Source organism: Musca autumnalis, unplaced genomic scaffold (genome assembly GCF_047663935.1).
Source record: "Musca autumnalis isolate F117 unplaced genomic scaffold, ASM4766393v1 scaffold_2, whole genome shotgun sequence".
In the NCBI taxonomy this organism is placed as follows: domain Eukaryota; kingdom Metazoa; phylum Arthropoda; class Insecta; order Diptera; family Muscidae; genus Musca; species Musca autumnalis.
The window spans coordinates 76,070,955-76,089,288 of record NW_027411755.1 but is presented as its reverse complement, the minus strand read 5'-3'; the positions used below and the strand labels follow the sequence as shown (position 1 = coordinate 76,089,288).

At 37.6% G+C, this 18,334-nt stretch overlaps 1 protein-coding gene across 1 annotated transcript in view; it reads right to left on the bottom strand.

Moving 5' to 3' along the window:
* LOC141394116 (lipase 3) overlaps window positions 1-18,334 on the bottom strand; it is a 266,183-nt gene that overhangs the window by 104,592 nt on the left and 143,257 nt on the right. Inside the window, exon 2 of the mRNA XM_073968021.1 lies at window positions 7,753-7,869. The gene's annotated coding sequence lies outside the window, so the exon portion shown is untranslated. The remainder of the gene's footprint in view (window positions 1-7,752; window positions 7,870-18,334) is intronic.

Below are 18,334 nucleotides of genomic sequence, written 5' to 3'. Positions count from 1 at the left end.
TGTTAGAAATGTATATACAAATTTTTTGACCTCAGTAGAAATAAAGTCGCTGTTTGTAGGGATCGATAAACTGGCTTTCTTGTATGGATCTTTACGCTATTTCTTCTAAAATGCAATAAATGAAGTGCATTTTTCACGACTTCAAAAAGCTTCACATAGAACAACTTCAAATAAATTTTGCTGGTATGTATATGGACAGTTTTTCGCAAGTAAGTTTTTCTTCTGAGAACACAAAATTCCAATTAACAACAAATCTTAAATCGCGTGGTCCCCACAATCAAATCCCGTCTATAACCATCACCATATCCACAACCACCTATCAACACCTCCATCGCATTATCATCACGTCTACAACCTACAGTCTCTCAAAATTCATTAATCATCAACACGATAACAACTCCATCACATCATCTATGTGATGATGAATAACCTCAACCATATCTGCAATCACATCCATAACCGCATCTATAACACACTCAACATACAACCATCATCAACTACACATCTACAACCATCAAATTTCATATATATTCAGGATGATCACAATGGACGTTGAGCTCTCGGAGTGGAGTAGCTGCCATCACAGCAGCTGCACATCCTAAACCTAATCTATTGGGGCAATATGAAGATTTATACCGACAAATTTCTGGTAGATAGTTTTATGCCCCCATATAACGATACCACCCGATTTCAGATATTTTGAGGATTTAAGCTAAATTTTTTGACCAAATTAGCTGAAATTTGACTTTTGAGGTTCTCAATGGCCAACAAATTTCTCCACTAAAAATTGCCAAGATAGGTTCACGTTTAGGTATAGCCTCCATATAGTTATAACCTGCGATTTTCGGTATTTTGAGAAATTTAGCTAAAATTTTAAGCGAATTTGACACTTGAGGTTTTCAGTGGTCACGAAACTCCTGCACCAAAACATAGGTTTGGGGATATAACAGTATACCCAATTTTTAACCGAACTAGCAATTTGACACTTGAGGTTTTTAGTGGTCACGAAACTTCTTCACAAAAAAATTGTAAACATAGATCCATGTTTTGGTATAGCCCCCATATAACGTTACTTCCCAATTTTTGGTATTTTGCGGATTTTAGCTACAATTTTTAACCGAATCAGGTGTTTTGAAGCATTTAGCTACATTTGTTGAACTACCTGCAATTTGACATTTGAGGTTCACAGGTATCAAAAAACTTCTTTACCAACATTTTTCAACACAGCTCCATCTTTATGTATAGCCTCCATATAACGGTACTTCCCGATTTTCGGTATTTTGGGGGACTTTTGCTAAAATTTTTAACTGAACTGGCTGTAATTTGCTATATAATGTTCTCTGCAGTCACAAAACTTCTCCACCGAAAGTTGTCAACATAGGCCCATGCTATGATATAGGTCCCATATATAGGTGCCGCCCGATTTAAAACATTTTTAGGTACGTTTTTATACCCTCAGCCTTTAGGCTAAGGAGGGTATATACACTTTGATACGATGAAAATGTGCCTCATCGAAATAATGGTTTTAGACCCCAAGTATGTTTGGACCAAATGTGTTTCAGACAATTTGGAGTCGATCTAGCCATGTCCGTCCGTCTGTCTGTCTGTCTGTCCTGCTGGCTGGAGCGCACGATAACTCTCGAACGGATGACCCGATTCGGTTCAAATTTTGGCTTTTGTAATATTTTGCCCAAACTTAGTTCAAGTTCGAAGATGGGTTATATCGGCCCACTCCTTCCGGTACCTCCCCCACAAAAGTTCGAAAATGTTCGGGAAATTTGTGCGCACGATAACTCTTGAAGGGAGTAACCGATTTGGTCCATACTTTGCCCATCGTAAAATGTGTACCAGACTCAGATAATGTTTCAATATAGACTCAATCGGCCCACTCCTTCAGGTACCTCCCACACAAAATTTCGGAAAAGTTCAGTTTAGGGCCATCTCTCGAATCGCTCTGATTTTTGCTTTAGAAACTTGTATTCACTACCCGCAATACGACGGTACAAGTTTCATTGGGGGCAAGTCCATACTTCCTGAGAAAATAGCCTGAAAGTTGCAAAAAAACCCCTATGACACCGTGTTAGGTGGTTGGAGCGTAAGATATCTCTCGAACGGATCTGCCGATTCGGTCCAAAATTTGGCTTTCGTAATATTTTGCCCAAACTTAGTTTAAGTTCGAAGATGAGCTACATCGGTCCACTCCTTCCGGTACCTCCCCCACAAAAGTTCGAACATGTTCGGAAAGTTTGTGCGCACGATAATTCTTGAAGGGAGTGACCGATTTGGTCCATACTTTGTATAGCGTAAACTTTCTACCAGAGTAATATGAAGTTTCAATATGGTCTTAATAGGTCCACTCCTTCGGGTACCTCCCACACAAAATTTCGGAAAAGTTCAGTTTAGGGCCATCTCTCGAATCGCTTTGATTTTTGTTTTAGCAGCTTGTATTCACTGCCCTCCATACGGCAGTACAAGTTTCATCAGGGGCAAGTCCATACTTCCTGAGAAAATAGCATGAAAGTTGCAAAAAACCCCTATGACACCGTGTGAGGTGGTTGGAGCGCAAAATAACTCTCGTACGGATCTGCCGATTCGGTCCAAAATATGGCCTTAGTAATATTTTGTCCAAACATAGTTTAAGTTTGAAGATGAGCCATATCGGTCCACTCCTTCGTGTACCTCCCCCACAAAAGTTCAAAAATGTTCGGAAAAATTGTTCGTACGGTAACTCTTGAAGGGAGTGGACGAATTGGTCTATACTTTACACATCCTAATATATCTACCAGATATAGATCAGGTTCAAATATGAACTATATTTGTCCACTCCATCCGGTACCTCCCACACAAAATTTCGAATAAGTTCACTTTAAGACCTAATATCGAATCACTTTGATTTTTGTTGAAGCAACTTTCATTCGCTGCCTCAATTACGATGGTAAAAGTTTTTTAGGAAGAGTGTAAAAACCCCCTATGGCACCATATGTTGTGGCTGGAGATCCACTTCCATAACGGTCAATGTCGATCCATTAGTATCTCCTCCGCAAAACTTTTCATATTTAATCCTAATCAACATTTTTGTCGGTTCAAACGCCCAAAATTTTTAAAACCCCCTAAATACATACGTATTTTGGGAACAAAATTGTTTCAATATACACAGGCTGAGGGTATATCTCTGTCGGCAAAGCCGACTGATACTTTTTTCCTTGTTTTTATCTAATTTAGGCTTTTGAGGTACCGTGGTCACAAAATATCTCCACGTAAAATTATGGAAAGGAATGAAAACTAATTATTCCATGTTAGTTTAGAAACGTTGGACCCGGCCGTACTTAACGATTTTTTACTTCTTTCATAGTGGTCTGTTTTTTGGTGTGAACGCTTCCGGTAGCACTCAATATAATTTTGTCTGCCGTAAGAGACTTATGCCACTGTTATTGGAACTTGCCTCACGTCCTGAACTCTACCAAACCAACACGTTGCTTGGTATATTTTAATCCCCACGTTAGCCAACCTTACATTTTGAAATTTCTGATAAAGAAAGTCAGTTGCTTTACCACTGTGTGTATCGGAAAGATGTTTGTTATGAAGCAAAACTTTCAAAGTTTTTTGATTTTAGAGTATTTTTGTCGCGTTTTTTTAGTTTGTTTTACTTTCTTGATTCTTGCAAATAGTTTTTTGCCTAGAAAAAAATCCTCAAACTTTTTTTATCTATCTCTCTGTGTGGCAGGCGGTAAAAGTTCAAGACCATTTTAGGTTCTTCCTTCCTTTTTATTCTTCTCTATTGATGTTTAAAATTTTGACATTTTTTGTTGTTCAGTTTTTCTTTCTGTTGTTTGTAAGGTGGATGAAATAGTGCCAAAAATTTAGTTGTTGCTTTTCTATACGTGCTTTGGTGTGTCAGCTGTTATGTCGTGTTGCTTTTCCATAGAAAAAAGAGGTTTTGTTCTCTATTTGTGTTGTTGGTTGGTTGTTCGTCGCCATATTACCTAATGTTGCACTTTGTAATTGCATGACACGTTGAGGATGATGATGATGACGATGGCAAGGCTGTTGTTGTTGGCGTCTTCATTGTTGCTGTCGTCTTTAGTGGTGCTGATGGTGTTGTTGATGTTGTCAGTCAGTCAGTTTTAAGGAAAAAAACTAGTTCATTGCCAACCATCATGAGGCAGAAGAAGCGCTAAAATGCTCAGGAATGCTACAATGAAAGCGGTTGAGGATGAGAATCGTGTCATGTCTTTGGTGGGGTTTGGTACATTTATGGCAGTTGTATTAGATGATACTTTTTTGAAAAAAATGTTCACCATGAATGCGCTGACTAGGAAGACAACAACAACAGCCACCATCATCATAAAATGCTGTCTTCGTTTCCAAGCATTTTCGTCTAAGCAAATATTTTTTCCTCGGTTTAAATTTAAATTTGTTGTTGTAACAAATATGCATGTAATAGTAAACATTTTACAAAAGAATGCTTCGTATAGTGGAATTTGTGGACAAAAAAAAAGCAAGTAAATAATAATTCAAGCGCACTGTAGCAAACTACATAGAAGGGTTGTCATGACAATAACATTGAAGTCCGCATGTTGTAGTTATTTTTTCTTTTTCAAATACGTCATCTACAACAACAACAATATTAATAATATCAACAACACAGCTACTACTAACTGCATGAACCAAATGCAACAATGGGGAAACTGACAACAATTGTCAAAACAACAACAACTACAAGCCTCAATAACAACTGGGGCCCAGTAAACGAAGAGAGAGAGGAACAAAGAGGAACGAAGAGTGGGTAGACTACGCAAAGCAAAAGTAAAAGGATTTGGAGCGTATGATGAGTACCATTACCACAACTACACGCTGTAATGTTGTTATCCTTGCATTGAGATGTTGCTGGCATTTTAGAAAATGTCACTCAGAAGATGTTTTGTTACGAATTTAAATGCTTGCAATTTTGTTTGGGTTTCTTTTCGTTCGGATACTTGGACATTTAAATAGAAACATTTAAAAGTTGTGTTTATGTGAAATGTTTAAAACATAAATTGTTAATTTCGGATTTTGGACACTATATTAAAAACATTTTAAGGATTTGCCAGCAAAACATATGGACCGTTATTATTGGATGGTGTAATGACTTCTCTGGGTGACGTACGGGATGGAAGATACCAAGGAACGGTATCTTGGTCCCTCTTTCATTTAAAAACTTTAAAAACTTGGGTTTGGGCGTCGGGTTAGTAACCCTCCCCTAGAAAAATCAGCCTACTATGAAAAACGAAAGAAAAGAAAAACAAACCCCTCTAAAGTTGACGAACCCTACAAACGTTTTAAGGACCATGATCTGCGAATCTGAACCTGGAATGTTCGCACTCTTTATAGAAAAAGTGCAGTTTACGCATTGGAAGATGTACTTGAAAAGTACAAGGCCGACATTACATACAGGAAATACGATGGATTTGGAAAGGCGTCACAACAACACCACTGTATTATAGCTGCCATGACACAAAGCATGAGTTTGATTGCGGATTTGTAGTTGGTCGGAGATTAAAACATCTAGCCTCCAGCTTCACCCCATTGAATGAAAGACTCGCTGTAATTCGATTAAAAGCAAAATTCTTCAACATCAGCTTTATTTAACAGACCAAAGAGCGCTTAGAAGAAACTTATGACCGTTGCCCTGTGAATGACATTAAAATAATTCAAGGCGATTTTAATACCAAAATTGGAAAGGAAAATATCTTTGGCGCTACAGTCGGGAAATTCAGTCTCCAGAGTGAAACATCTGACAATGGTATGAGGCTGATATACTTTGCAGCTGCAAAAAAACATGGTAGTTAGCGGTACCAGATTTAAGCATCTCCATATTGTCTCCAGATCAAAGAACAAATAATCAAATTGATCATGTTGTGATAGATGGAAGACATTCATCGAGCGTGTTGGATGTACAATTGTTCCGAGCAGCAAACATAGATTCGGATCACTACTGTGTTGCAGCAATGTACGTACTACGTACCCGTCTAAACGTTGCAAATAAAGCACGAACAGATACAACACGGCAAGCTGCAAACACAACAGATAGCCACAGCATATTCCACTCAATTAGCCCAATTGCTTAATGAAAGCACTTCTCGTCGCGATAACATATCAGCACAACGGCAAAATATTGTCCACTCCATGCAAACAGCCGCAAAATCCATACTTGGATACCAGAGACCTCAACCAAGGAATCCATGGTATGACCAGGAGTGTCGTGCTGCTACCGAAGAGAAAAATGCGGCGTATAGGGCTACTCTACAATCAGTAGCAACGCGTAGCGCCCGAGAGAGCTATCGGGAGAAAAGGAGAGAGGAGAAACGTCTTTTCCTCAGGAAAAAGAGAGAAATGGAAAGGCGGGAGTGTAAAAAAATCGAGATGTACAGGAGCCAGAATGAAGTCCGAAAGTTCTACCAAAGAGTAAAACATCAAACTGATGGCTTTGGTACATTCGCATAACTGATACAGATAGTGTGCTCAAGTTATGTAAAGAAAATTTTTCCAAACTGTTGGTATCCGATAGTAACGATGACGGCGAAGATACCACAGATTCAATCCCAGAAGATGGTATTGAATGTATACCGCCCAGCCACGATGAGGTAACGACAGCAATAAACCGGCTGAAGAATAATAAGGCAGCAGGAGCCGATGGCTTGCCAGCCGAGCTGATCAAAACCTGAGGCGACTCGCTGATAAGGTGTATGCATCAACTAGTTAGCATCATCTGGCAGGAAGAACGCGTACCCGACGATTGGAACGTGAGCATCCTATGTCCAGTCCACAAGAAGGGAGATAAGACTGTGTGCTCCAATTACATGGGCATAAGTCTGCTCCCTTTTGCATATAAGATAGTATCTGGCATATTGTGTGAGAGACTAAAGCCTATAGTCAATGAAATTATTGGACCCTATTAGTGTGGCTTTAGACCGGATAAATCCACCATTGACCAGATATTTACTATGATACAAATCCTGGAAAAGACCCAAGAAATACAGATCGACACCTTTCATCTTTTCGTCGATTATAAAGCAGCCCTCGACAGCCCTATACGTTCAAAGGTGTTCCAAGCCATAGAGATCGGGCCAACTGTTGACGTTGGTTCCTGTAAGTTTGAGGTAGTAAAGGACTTTGTCTACCTCGACACCGCCGTAAACACAACCAACAATATCAGTTGTGAAATACGAAGAAGAATTCGCCAACAGATGCTACTTCGGTCTGAGTAAGCAGTTTAGGAATATCTCGTCAAACAAAAATAACGCTCTACAAAACACTGATACTACCCGTGCTGATGTATCGTTCCGAAGCCTGGGTACTTGCGCAAGCAGAGCAAAATGTTTGAGAGCAAAATTCTTTGAAAGATCTATGGACCAATCTGCGTTGACGGTGAATATCGACGTCGTATGAACCACGAGCTGTATATGCTATACAATCAGTATAGATAAACGTATCGAGATGCAACGATTGCGTAGGCTAGGCCATATCATAAGAATGAGCGATGATGAACCCGCTAAAAATACGTGCCACATGGCGGTGCACGCAGAATTGGCGTGATTTTCCGCGGTATTCCAGAAAGCGAAGCAGTAAACAGAGAGAATTGGAGATCTTTTCTTAGTTCGGCTTATGGAACAAATGTTCTGTAAATGGCCAGCTAAGTAAGTAAGTAATGACTTCTCTGCATTACAAATGAGTCAACATTTAATAGATTACTTAATATATATCTCTACTTACCTACAGATATTTATATTTGGTGATGATTGACTGATCATCAAAGCCCAGGCAAGTCTGCTGAAGCTGGGTTCTTCTTCAGTTGTTCCATAAGATTGTGTTGTGCTTTGGAAAATAGTCCTGGAAAGGTAAAAATATCAAAAAACGTTTGAATTTTAACTTTGTGCTGTGTTCTGATGTGTCTGTTATAGCAAAAACTTTAAATTATGACCAAAATATCTTTCAATGGCATTTTTATATTTTGAAAAATCCAGCATAATATGTCGGTTGCTGTGATTAGATTGCTGTCGAAATTCTCTGTAATCGCTTTATAAATACCAGATAAATCCTCCGTTTAAAGACTAGTTTATACTCTTATTTAACCAAATCGAACAACATAGATTGTTTAAGGTGAGGTATTAGAGGAAAACTTTGACTAATATCTACAATTTTTGCTAGAGGAGAAGAGGATTCGATCGTAGTCACACAATAAAAATACCTATAATCGGGAAATACCTTAAATGGAGGTTTTGTAAAACGTTCATCTAAGTCAACAATTTTATTCAATAAGTTTTGTGACCGGATGATCCGCAACTGGATAACGCGTTCTGATGCTGGGGAGGAGTAACGCCTCAAGTATCTGTGCTACTGCCGATAAAAGTGAAATCGACCTGTATGATTCACCTTTGCTGGCATCCTTGCCAGGTTTCAGCAGTGAGACCACCCTGCCCATTTCCCTTCGGTTTTAATCGGTTCTGACTGTGTTCTTTTCAGCTATTTGCTCAACATCTCAATATGGACTTGTCCCCAAAAAACTGTTCTGTCTTAATGAAATTTTGTGTGGGAGACAACTGAAGGTCTGGACACAGATATATTCCATATTTCTAAATTTGGATCAAAACGGTTACTTCCTTCCAGAGTTATCTTGCGCAGCATTTTTGCGAACATTGTTGTGGGCAGGTTTCCGAAGGTATCTCATCTTCAAGTAATTTACGTGAAAACTGTGTTGGTGTTAATATAAAATATGTAAAAAAGGTTTAGCACCTTTTTTACAATTCGGCCGGTCCGAACTTTTTATGCCCTCCTCCATAAAATATTCGGAACTAATAAGGAATAATTAGATTTCTTGGTGTTAAGTTTATGAAAACTGGGAACGCCAAATACCTACCCAGCAAAAAGTTTGCCTCCAAACAGGCAGTTAAATGATATGTACAAGTGATCTGGAAGTGCATCAAATTATGCATTTTCACTCATGATTTTTACAAGAGCGTGACTACTGAAAGAGGCACTCCATTGCACTGCATTTTAACTGACCCTTTGGCACTGCATTTAAACTGACCCTCTGGCACTGCATTTTAACTGACCCTTTGGCAGCTGAACTGAATCCAAGCTGAACTGTTTTTGTTTCATCTGCTGAATGGGTTGTCTTCCCATCACCAGTTAAGTTTTCGATATGTACTCCAACAGCACTCCATTCGGAAATTTTCTTCTCGTGAGTTACCGGAAAAATGTTCACAGATTAAATATTATTTACTTTGTATTAACAAATGTTAACACGCTTATCTCTTTTTGTAAAATGTATACCGCTGCCTGTAGAGATGTACAAACTGATTTATGTACATGTAGGGATCTCTAACAACTGCTAATAAAATGTAGCGAACGGAGTGCCTTTTTCACGACTCCGTTTGGACTGCATCCGGATGCTGTTAAATTGTGAGGACTGGAGTGCCTTTTTCACGACTCCGTTTGAACTGCATCAAAACATGCGGTGACAGAACTAGTCCACATTGCACTACTTCCAATTTATTTTGCTGGGTAATGTTAGTTAATTCGCCTATGTCCACAACTTTTGGCTTAGGTCTGAAAATGTGGCTAAGAACGTAAAAATATCTGAACCCTTATAAGACGCTATACTAAAACGTGAACCGATATAGACCATCTTCGAGCTTGACCTGACTGCAAACAAAAGACAAAAGTGTATTTCCATTCATCGCATTATTCTTTGGATGCTAGAGTGATTAACACTGACGGACTTGGGCGGATGCGCATAGATCGACTCAGAATTTTACCCTGATCAAGAATATATATACTTCATAGGGCCGCAAAAGATTAGTTCAATACGTTACAAACGGAAAAACAAACTTAATATACCCTCCATACTATAGTGGAGGGTATAAATATACAAAGATAACATGTTAAAACGGTGTTAAGTTCGGCCGGGCCTAACTTGCTATACCTTCCACCACCAACTGTATTGAAGTATACAGGACCAATTAGTTTTCTTTCGTTTATGAAAGTACTATGATGTTCCTCCACGTTAAAGCTTCTTATCTGATGAAAAATCACTTTATATTGATACTTTTCTCGATTAGTAGAAAACATCCTACGCATTGAGTCTTCAAAATACCAAGTTACATTTACATCAGAATGAAAATGTAGATAAACACTTTAAAAGAGCTGAAAACATGGACAACGGATACTAAATATCAAATTTCAGTAACTTCTGTGTGATGGAGGCTAAAATCTTTAAAATGCTAAAAACGGGAGGTACCGTTCTATGAGAGCATTATGAAAACGTGGACCTGTACTGACAAATTTTAAGCAAACGTTTTGTGGTCCCATTGGAAGACTAAATATCCAATTTCAGCCATGTTGGTGTGAAATGAGGCTGGAACCTTCAACATATTGAAAATCGGGTGGTACCTTTCTATGTGTAAATAATGTTGTTATGAGGAGGCAACTTGTTGCAGTCCTCAGGGCGACATTCTGGCAGGTATGACTAGTCTGCCATTGTGTAGGGCTAACATTTACATACACTCTCGTCTCCTCTATTGGGAAATTTCGGTCTAATTTCGGGTATTCGACCAATAGGTATACAAGGTCTGATAAAAAATAAGTGTTATTTTATTCATTAATAACTATCTTATCCCTTGCAAAGTAAGCCCCTTCAGATATAACGCACATTTTCCAATCCCCGAAACATTATGTTTCGATTTTTTAACTCCTCAATCGTAGCAAAACGATTTCTTTTCATCGGTGTCTTCAGTTTTGGGAAGGGACCAATTCCGGTCAATACGGTGGTTGAGGAATGATAACCGTTTTGTTTTTCGCCAAAAACTCACGCACAAGAATGGATGTTTGAGGTTTAGCGTTATATGTATAGTTTATCCCTTTTTAACAATTCTGTGCGTTTCTGACGAATTGCTTCGTTGATCGTACGACCTTGTGGCAAGTATTCATTATGAATCACGCCATTGCAGTCGAAGAAAACAGTGAGCAAAACCTTCTTCTTTGACCTAACCGTTTCATTTGCCAGAAATAATCTGACAATCCAAAATGGCTGATATCACCTACATATATAAAAGACATGCACGGTGCTCTTGAACCAACTTTAAATAAAAGGAGCTTACACCTGGGAAGTTTTTGCGGATTCTGAAACTACAATATTCATAGATGAAAAAAAAAATCAAAAAACCAAAAAAATCGCAGGAGCGCTTTTAAAACAAATCGCGGTCAAAGTTCACATTTGTATGGTTTTTTAGGTTTTCACGACTGGAAAACCGCAAACTCTATCAAAATAGACTAAAGAAAATGTTGTAGCAATGAAAATTCTCTACAAGATTGTCCTTTATGATATTTTCGTAGGTTTTGAGATATAGAAGTTCAAATTGGGACAATGCACTGACAGTATCACCTCCTTGTAAGACAATGTCATGTACGGTGCGCCGTAACTAACTTCGAATGAAAACCGCTTACACCTGGAAAGTTTTTTGCAGATTCTGAAACAGCAATGTTCATAGATGGGAAAAAATCCTGAAGGGATTTTTAAATACATCGCGGTAAAAGTTCACATTTTTATGTATATTTTAGGTTTACTACAACATTTTATTTAGTTCCATTTTGATATGGTTTGCGGTTTCCAGCAAAATCGTGAAAACCTAAAAAATTCTTAACAAGTAAGAAAGTATCAGTCAGCTGTGCAAAAAAAAGCACACAAAAAAACCAATCACAATAATAATGCCCCATATGATATATATTGAATTTATATCACGAGTTTGCTTTAAAATCTGTAGGCACCGTAATGTGGGACTATATCAAATCATTGATATATACCAAACATTTTTAGTAACCAAACTTCTTCATAAATGACTCGAAATATTAAATTACGTTAAACTAAGTTTGGAAGAAATTTTTGCAGAAATTTTAGGGTTATTTTGCACAATAGTCATTTTAGTATATGCCGGCAGGGTTTTGGAGCTTTTGGGCCATTATCTCAGGACGCTAGAACAACCTACTGAAAAAAGAATCAAAGCGATGCGAGAGTAGCTCTTAAACATCACTTTATCCCAATTTTGTGTGGGAGGTACCCGAAGGAGTGGACCGACATAGTCCATATTCCAACCTGATACATGACTGGATGCACCAATCAGGAGTTTTTCGGCTAATATCTCTGAAAGTATTGACTTGCGCTAGAAAAAAATTGTACCGTCGTAAGGAGGTACCTGAAGGAGTGGGCCGATATAGTCCATCTTTTAAATTAAACAAAGTTTGGACAAAATATTACGATACCCAAAATTTGGTTTGAATCGGTTGATCCGTTCGAGAGTTATCGTGCGCACCAGCCAAACCGTTATTTCGATGAGGCACATTTTTGTCCGCGATTTATGTAAAAAGCAATTCAGCGATTTTTTGGTTTTTTGATTTTTCTCATCTATGGACGTTGAAGTTTCAGAATTTGCAAATATTCCCAGGTATAACGTCCTTTCATTTAAAGTGCATGTGTACCAAAAAAAAAAAAAATAACGAAAATCGAAAATCGAACATACATAACTCATGAAATTTGAAAATAACGATTATTTTTTATTAGACCTCGTATAGCGTGCGGATGCTGCTGTGATGATGTCTCGGTAATTTCTCTCAGCCATCCAAGGATCTGAGGAAAAGGACACTTCTTTGAAACGGTAATTGGTAAATTATCTGAACCCCACACTTTACTGCTACTCTCATATATTCCATGTATGAGACACTAGAGTTACGTTCAGGGGATATAGGTTTTTTCTGGTCAGATTGGTGTAAAAGGAAGTCCAGTCTCTCTTCTCATCCTTGACGACGGTGAGCTTTGTTTCCTGGATGAGACTAATAAAATCTACAATTTGTACGGCCAGGTGTTCATGCAATATCAAATGTTAGTTGGTGGAAGAAATGTCTAAGGATGCCTCTATCTCACGGTATATAACTTGGCGATCTTGCATTATCCGTTCACTCACGGCTTAATTTTTTTCTGACACAACGACCGTGTTTTGACGTCATCGTTTTTTAGCGAGTGTCGATCACGATTGAATTCATTAAACCCGTTTTTCGAAGTGCTATAGAATGGTCCTTTATCGACGTGCAAAGATTTAATTTGATCGATTATCGGACGAATATGTTCACAAATAAATTCACTTTTTTTACAACAAGTGATTTTTTCATGTCGCTGTAAACAACACAACTTCGATTTGTACATGTGTATGTAATGTGTATGTATTGAGAAACGATTCTAGACAGGACACTTGGATGACGTGTAAGAAAAAGGCTTAAAAAAAAAAATACTTCATATCTGCAAATTTGCAATAATGTTTGAATAAAAAGAAGGTATCAAACTCAGCTTCTGTCTTCTATCCATTCACATCCGATAAGCCTGATGAGCTGAATTAAACCACCAGCGAAACGATTGTAGCATATTGGTTGGGTGTGTGGGCTTCGCTAGAAATCACTTTTTAATACAAAACTTCCTAGGACATGTTAGCTCGATTAATTCAATTAATTACACTGTGCAACATTTTTGAGCTAATCGTGCAAACAACTTCTGCCGAATATTTTATGAAAGAAGACACCCGCAGATTTCCAGAAATTATGTGAACTTTTCTATATTTTAACGATTTTGATGGTCTAGATCAATTTTTTCCAAGTTTGTCTGTTTGACATATAAGTTTTACTACTTTAGGGAGAAAATATTGCAGAAGACTGCAAACCAAAATACTCATTAGTTTCTGAGATAAAGACCTGATCATTGGAAAAAAGGCTCATTTTAGCACGGTTTAGATGAGGCCATAAAATCTAAATCCGATCTAAGTACACAAAACCCCTCTAGGGTTTTTGTAGTCTCAATATGTACATTCAGAAAATGTCCACACAAGAAGTACCTTCGGTAGGTTTTCCAAACCGTCCTTAAACTGTATTTATGTGAAAATTTTTGAATCTTCGTGAGTCAGGTAATCGAAGGTGTTGTCGATATAGACCTTCTTGGAACAAATTGGATGCTCAGTTCGTAAGATATCGTTCTCATCAGTCATTCTTGTTGGAGCCGACAGTGTTTCTACATCTTTAGGGCCATTACCTCTGGCTGAATGATTCCGAAAAATTGTACTGTCGTAATTAAAAAACAAAAAATTAACAATATTTCTGGAATGGTATGGTAATAATGCTGAGGGTATAAAAATATTGAAAAAGATGAAAACTTAGAACAGAATTTAAACGCAATTTGTTAGAGTTTGGTAATAAACAAATACATAGATATGATATTCAGTGGAATGGTAGCGGTATGTACTTTCTGTTTTAAAATATACTATTCTTCAAAATGTTTGTTTCAGCGGAAAAATCCTTATATAGGATACAACCTAATTTTTTTTTTACAAAATTATAGCTTTATATATTAGTCTTTTACAAAATTATCCAACTTTGTCCGAAGTTCTGCCACCGGGAATATCTTCAGAAAAAGTGTCTGAATCAACTACATAATATACAAAGTTGGGATTTTTTGCGTTTTTTAAGTTCACTTCACTTTTTTGAAGGTGCCCTCCTTGCAAAAAAATATTTATTTTAATTTTTGGTTTGGTGAAGAAAATATTAAACACAAACATAATCTGATTTGAACTAAAATTACATTTTCTTGAAAGAAATATTCACAATGTGTTGTAAAAATGTACAGACGTGTCGTGGTCAACATTTTTTACATATATTTTTTATTTTTGGTTTGGTGAAGAAAATATTAAACACAAAAAGTATCCGATTTGAAGTAAAGCGACATTTTCTGCACCATCTGGCAGGAAGAACGCGTACCCGACGATTGGAACCTGAGCATCCTATGTCCCGTCCACAAGAAAGGAGATAAGACTGTATGCTCCAACTATAGGGGCATAAGTCTTCTCCCTATTGCCTATAAGATAGTGTCAGGGATATTGTGCGAACGACTAAAGCCAATGGTCAACGAAATAATTGGACAATACCAATGTGGCTTTAGACCAGGCAAGTCCACCATTGACCAGATATTTACCCTGCGGCATATCCTAGAGAAGACCCAAGAGATGCAGTTCGACACATATCACCTTTTTGTCGATTATAAAGCATCATTCGACAGTCCCCTCCGATCAAAGGTATTCCATGCAATGTCTGAATTTGGTATCCCCGCAAAGCTCATCCGGCTTTGTAAGATGACTTTAACTGATACTAGGTCCTCAGTTAAAATTGGAAAGAACCTCTCCGAAGAATTTTGTACCAAAAGAGGTTTCAGACAAGGAGACAGCCTTTCGTGTGACCTATTCAACATTTTGCTGGAAAAGGTAATACGAGATGCAAATGTCAAAGGAAATGGCACAATTTACACCAATTGGAACATGTTACTTGCTTATGCTGATGACATAGACATCATGGAACGATCAGTAGAGGAAGTAACAGATACCTTAAGGAAGGTGGAAGCAGAATCTGCGAAAGTGGGTCTGGCGGTAAACGCCGAAAAGACCAAATTGATGGTGTCGACGCGCAAAGCGTCCATAGAGCTCGGACCAACTGTGGAAGTTGGTACCTAAAATTTTGAGGTAGTTAAAGACTTCGTCTACCTCGGCACTGCCATAAACACAACAAACAACATCAGTTGTCAAATAAGAAGAAGAATTGTATTGGCCAACAGATGCTACTATGGTTTAAGTAAGCAATTTAAAAACAAAGCCACATCTCGTCAAACAAAAATAACACTATACAAAACGCTGATACTACCCGTGCTAATGTATGGCTCCGAAGTATGGGTACTTGCGCAAGCAGATAAGGCAGTGCTTGGTGTGTTTGAGAGGAAAATTCTTCGAAAGATCTACGGGCCGATTTGTGTTGGCGGTGAATATCGAAGTCGTATGAACCACGAGCTATATCAGCTATATAAAGACATGAATATAGTTAAACGTATCGAGATGCAACGATTGCGTTGGCTAGGCCATATCATAAGAATGAGCGATGATGAACCCGCTAAAAAGGCGTATGAATACATACCTCAAGACAGTGCACGCAGAATCGGCAGGCTTAAACTTCGATGGAGCATACAGGTGGATGAAGAAATGAAAAGGCACGGTATTCCAAAAAGTCAAGCGAAAAATAGAGAGGAATGGAGATCTTTTCTTAGTTCGGTCTATGGAACAAATGTTCTGTAATGGGCCAACTAAGTAAGTAAGTAATACGTTCTAGCTACTGATCATGATTTCGCGTTTTTTGGTCTTTTAAACAAATTAACAGCGTTCATTTGGTTGGAATGAATAAAATAGGTAAAATAAGAATATGGGGTAGGAACAACAAAGTCTGTTCGTTATATCCGGCGTTCATTACAAACTTGTTCATCTGTAAAATTCTTATTAAAGCTTACTTTTAAATATTATATATTGAAATATTGGAAACACTGCTTAAATTCGTCGCTATCCGCTTGAGCTTAAAAGCTGGCCTGTAAATCCTACCAAATTGTAGGAAATTCTAATCGTAGTAAAGTTGAATGTTGAATGAATTCTACTGTGTAATTCTTTGATTTAGCTTACTTTTGCATATAAAGAACTAAAAATGTATAAAAATCCAATAAGTCCGCCGCTATTTATTTTTACTCAAAAACAGGCCACATTACCTATAGTGCACCCTGCTAAACAGACGAACGTACAGACAGGCTAAATCACCAAACAATTATTTCGATGAGGCACATTTTTGATAGTCTCAAAGTGTATATTAAGGCTATAACCAAAAATAGCACGGCACTACCATGTGGGGAATATTGTCCTGATAACCATAGTATGGAGGGTATAACATCCCAGTAAACCAAATGTCTGATGTCCGACACGTCTGAACAATTTCGGAAGCAAAGTCTCTTCAGATTTCGTTCCGATTTCTAAACGATTTTTCGGATAGGAAATAGTTCAGACTTTGTCCCGATTTGGTTCCGATTTCGGAACGAATGTCGGAAATAAATATCCTATCCGAATTTCCCATGGATTTTCTTCAGATTTCGTTACGAAATCGATCCGATGTCGCTAAGACATTTCGTTCCGAAATTATGTCAACCACTTCATACAACTTTCGTTAAGATATCGTTACGATTTCGGATCAGATATCGGACGTATCGTCCGGATTTTGTTCCGATTTCGTTACGATGTCGGTACGATTGGTTTGCTGGGATGTTTTTTTCGTTTGTAACGCATTAAAAATTAGTAAGAGAGAGCTATAGCAGCATGGGGCCGACTATGTGATACCCTACACTACTTGTTTTCCACTGAATTAATGTTATATGATTGCGACATATTTTTGCCGTCCGGTCCTACATACATAACTTGATATACACGATAATATACCAGAGATATAGCACATACATACACCGTCATTACTGGAAACGTTAGGTGTTATTTCCTTTATTTTATAATGGACAAATTTACCGTTTTGGCTATATATACATACATGTCTTTTTTCAAAAATTAACATTTGTATAATGAAAGAAATATCAAAACACATTTATAGTAGTTTTCGCTGATTTTTACTAGAGTTGTGCCAAAGGAACTATATGCAACTATGTCGTTCACTTCGCAGTTCCAATGGCCCACAGTTTTTCTTTGAACAAACTGCGTATACTTAATATCACTAGTTATATTTCATGATGTTACTTATACGTTTTGGAACTAGTACAAGGAACTAGGAACTAGATTACCCAACTCTAATTTTTACCCAATCATTCAATGAAAAAACGACAAATTTTTAGGTATTAAAATACTTTTGACCAAAGGTAGCACAAACATTTCAAGACTAGTATAACATTGCAATTTGTTGCATAGCAACTAAGCGAAGTTCGTTACAAGCAAACCAAAACTATAAAGAAACCCATTTATATATTAGACAGTGCTTCCGTTATCTAACCACTACATTGATATAATTTGCATCAAGAGAGAGGTCACGAGTTGGTTTTTTAGTTTCGTTTTCGTAATTTGTCTGAATATGGTTGGCTTTCTAGTTTTATTTTCGTAATTTGTCTGAATAAATTTTTATATATTTTCCACCTTTAACGCGAATGTAATTACACTCCACACAATTAAAACTGTGGGATCCTTGTATATATTAGGATGCCACACTGTTATCTGACCATGTATATCAATATAATTGACAATCAATTGTAAAGTTAAACGATCGTCTTCCAAATATAACTCACGTTATCGTTTAGGATATAATACAAATTGTACACAAAAGGTTTGGTCCATTTAACCCGCTAAATATTATCTGATAATTATGTTAAATTGCAAATCGTAAACCCAAGCCTTGCTTAAAATTTTAGATC